The sequence below is a fragment of the Arachis stenosperma genome, chromosome 1 (assembly GCF_014773155.1).
Source record: "Arachis stenosperma cultivar V10309 chromosome 1, arast.V10309.gnm1.PFL2, whole genome shotgun sequence".
In the NCBI taxonomy this organism is placed as follows: Eukaryota; Viridiplantae; Streptophyta; class Magnoliopsida; order Fabales; family Fabaceae; genus Arachis; species Arachis stenosperma.
In genome coordinates, this window is record NC_080377.1 from 41484683 (window position 1) to 41488587 (window position 3905).

The following is a 3905-nucleotide window of genomic DNA, read 5'->3' on the forward strand; positions in this document are numbered from 1 at the left end:
GGCGTTTAACGCCAGGATGGTGCTAGGGGGAAGATTTTGTTTTCAAAATCAATTTTTTTCAAGTTTTCAAAGTTTTTCAAAATCAAATCTTTTTCAAATCATATCTTGTCAATCAAATGTTTTCAAAATCAATTTCTTTCCTTTTTTTTAGATACTTCCTAACAATTAATGATTTGATTGAACATCTCAAATTTGTTACCTTTTATGTTGAGAAAGGTTTAATGTTTGAATCATATCTTTTCTTGTTAGGCAAGTCACTAATTTTCAAATCATATCTTCTAAAATTGTTTTCAAATCATATCTTCTCAATCACATCTCTTTAAAACTAATCATATCTTCTCAACCACATCTTTTTCAAAATAGTTTTCAATCAAATCTTTTTAACTTCTAATCTCAAAATCTTTTTCAAAAATCACTTGATTTCTCCTCCAACTTCAATTTTCGAAAATTATCAATCAATTTTTCAAAATATTTTTAAAATTTTCTTAATTTAATTTTCGAAAATCCTCTTCCCTCTCTCTCACATCCTTCTATTTATGGAGTACTACTCCTTCTTAATGCACAATTCGAACTCTATCTCATCAAGTTCGAATTCTTCTACCTTCTTTCTTCTATTTTTCCTTTCCTCTGACACTTCAAGGAATCTCTATACTGTGACATAGAGGATTCCACATTTTTCTTTTTCTCTTCTCTTTCATATGAGCAGGAATAAAGACAAAGGCATTCTTGTTGAAGCTGACCCTGAACCTGAGAGAACCTTGAAGCGAAAGCTAAGAGAAGCTAAAGCACAACTCTCTGTTGAGAACCTGACCGAATTCTTCAAGGAAGAAGAACCCATGGCAGCCGAAAACAACAACAATGCCAACAATGCAAGGAAGGTGCTGGGTGACTTCACTGCACCTACTCCCGATTTCTATGGGAGAAGCATCTCTATCCCTGCCATTGGAGCAAACAACTTTGAGCTTAAGCCTCAATTAGTTTCTCTAATGCAACAGAATTGCAAGTTCCATGGACTTCCAATGGAAGATCCTCATCAGTTCTTAGCTGAATTCTTGCAAATCTGTGACACAGTCAAGACTAATGGGGTTGACCCTGAGGTCTATAGACTGATGCTATTCCCTTTTGCTGTAAGAGACAGAGCTAGAATATGGTTGGATTCTCAACCTAAGGAAAGCCTGGACTCTTGGGAAAAGCTAGTCAATGCCTTCTTGGCAAAGTTCTTTCCACCTCAAAGATGGAGTAAGCTTAGAGTGGAAGTCCAAACCTTCAGACAGAAGGATGGAGAATCCCTCTATGAAGCTTGGGAAAGATACAAACAATTAATCAGAAGATGTCCCTCAGACATGCTTTCTGAATGGAGCATCATAGGTATTTTCTATGATGGTCTCTCTGAACTGTCCAAGATGTCTTTGGATAGCTCTGCTGGAGGATCTCTTCATCTGAAGAAGACGCCTACAGAGGCTCAGGAACTAATTGAAATGGTTGCAAACAACCAATTCATGTACACTTCTGAAAGGAATCCTGTGAACAATGGGACTAGTCAGAAGAAAGGAGTTCTTGAGATTGATGCTCTGAATGCCATTCTGGCTCAGAAGAAGATATTGACTCAACAAGTCAATTTGATTTCTCAAAGTCTGTCTGGAATGCAAAATGCACCTGGCAGTACTAAGGAAGCTTCATCTGAGGAAGAAGCCTATGATCCTGAGAACCCTTCAATGGAAGAGGTGAATTACCTAGGAGAACCCTATGGAAACACCTATAATTCTTCATGGAGAAATCACCCAAATTTCTCATGGAAGAATCAAGAGAGACCTCAACAAGGTTTCAATAATAATGGGTGGAAGAGACAGGCTTGGCAATAACAAACCTTTTCCATCATCTTCTCAGCAACAGACAGAGAGAGTTCTAAGCAGAGTACTTCTGACTTAGCAACAATGGTCTCTGATCTAATAAAGACCACTCAAAGTTTCATGACTGAAACAAGGTCCTCCATTAGGAATTTGGAAGGACAAGTGGGTCAGCTGAGCAAGAAAATGACTGAACTCCCTCCTAGTACTCTCCCAAGTAATACAGAAGAAAATCCAAAAGGAGAGTGCAAAGCCATAACCATGGCCGAATATGGAGAGGAAAGAGAGGAGGAGGACGCCACTGAGGAAGACCTCAGTGGGCGTGCACCAATCTCCTCTGAGTTCCTCAATGAGGAACCATGGGAATCTGAGGCTCAAAATGAGACCATAGAGATTCCATTGGACTTACTTCTGCCTTTCATGAGCTCTGATGAGTATTCCTCCTCTGAAGAGGATGAGTATGTCACTGAAGAGCAAGTTGCTAAATACCTTGGAGCAATCATGAAGTTAAATGACAAGTTATTTGGAAATGAGACTTGGGAAGATGAATCTCCCTTGCTCACCAAAGAACTGGATGACTTGTCTAGGCAGAAACTGCCTCAAAAGAGGCAGGATCCTGGGAAGTTTTCTATACCTTGCACCATAGGCACCATGACCTTCAAGAAGGCCTTGTGTGACTTAGGGTCAAGTGTAAACCTCATGCCCCTCTCTGTAATGGAGAAATTAGGGATCTTTGAGGTACAAGCTGCAAGAATCTCATTGGAGATGGCAGACAACTCAAGAAAACAAGCTCATGGACTTGTAGAGAATGTTTTGGTAGAAGTTGAAGACCATTACATCCCTACTGATTTCGTAGTCCTAGAGACTGGGGAGTGCATGGATGAATCCATCATCCTTGGCAGACCCTTCCTAGCCACAGCAAAGGCTGTGATTGATGTTGATAGGGGTGAACTGATCATTCAAGTGAATGAAGAACCCTTGGTGTTTAAGGCCCAAGGACATCCCTCTATCATCATGGAGAGGAAGCATGAGGAGCTTCTCTCAAAACAGAGCCAAGCAGAGCCCCCACAGTCAAACTCTAAGTTTGGTGTTGGGAGGCCCAACCAAACTCTAAGTTTGGTGTTGAACCCCCATTCAAACTCTAAGTTTGGTGTTGGGAGGTTCCAACACGGTTCTGAGTATTTCTGAGGCTCCATGAGAGTCCTCTGTCAAGCTACTGACATTAAAGAAGCGCTTGTTGGGAGGCAACCCAATGTTTTATAGTTAACTATTTTCCTTTGTTATTTTATCTTCTTTTGTAGGTTGATGATCATAAGAAGTCACAAAAACAATGAAAAAAGCAAAAACAGAATGAAAAACAGGAAGAAAAACAGCACACCCTGGAGGAAGATGCTGCAGGCGTTTAAACGCCAGTAAGCCTAGCAGTTGGGCGTTTAACGCCCAGTCTGGCACCATTCTGGGCGTTTAACGCCAGAAAGGGGCACCAGACTGGCGTTAAACGCCAGAAAAGGGCTAGAACCTGGCGTTAAACGCCAGGAATGGGCATCAGCCCGGTGTTTAACGCCAGAAATGGTTCAAAACGTGAATTTTGATGCCATTTGGTGCAGGGATGACTTTTCCTTGACACCACAGGATCTGTGGACCCCACAGGACCCCACCATCACTCTCTCTCTTCTTCTCCCATTCACCAATCACCTCAACACCTCTTCCCCAAAAACCCTTCACCTATCAAATCCCATCTTTCTCTTCACCACTCACATCCATCCTTCATAAAACCCCACCAACCTCACCATTCAAATTCAAACCACTACTTCTTCCCCTTTTGGCCTAACCACAAAGCCATCTCCCTCTCCTCCATTTCTTCTTCTTCTACTCTCTTCTTCCTTCTTTTGCTCGAGGACGAGCAAACCTTTTAAGTTTGGTGTGGTAAAAGCATTGCTTTTTGTTTTTCCATAACCATTTATGGCATCCAAAGCCGGTTCAACTGAGAAGGCATGACCTCAAGCCCATCACCAAGAGAAAGATGGAGCAAACAAGAGACCCCTCTCATCAAGAAAT

At 41.4% G+C, this 3905-nt stretch overlaps 1 non-coding gene across 1 annotated transcript; it reads right to left on the minus strand.

The window, feature by feature from the left end:
• Window positions 1-1241: 1241 nt before the first annotated feature.
• Window positions 1242-1349, minus strand: LOC130951933 (small nucleolar RNA R71). The gene has a single exon (XR_009074155.1). It is a non-coding gene; the product is annotated as a small nucleolar RNA R71 (small nucleolar RNA).
• Window positions 1350-3905: the final 2556 nt, after the last annotated feature.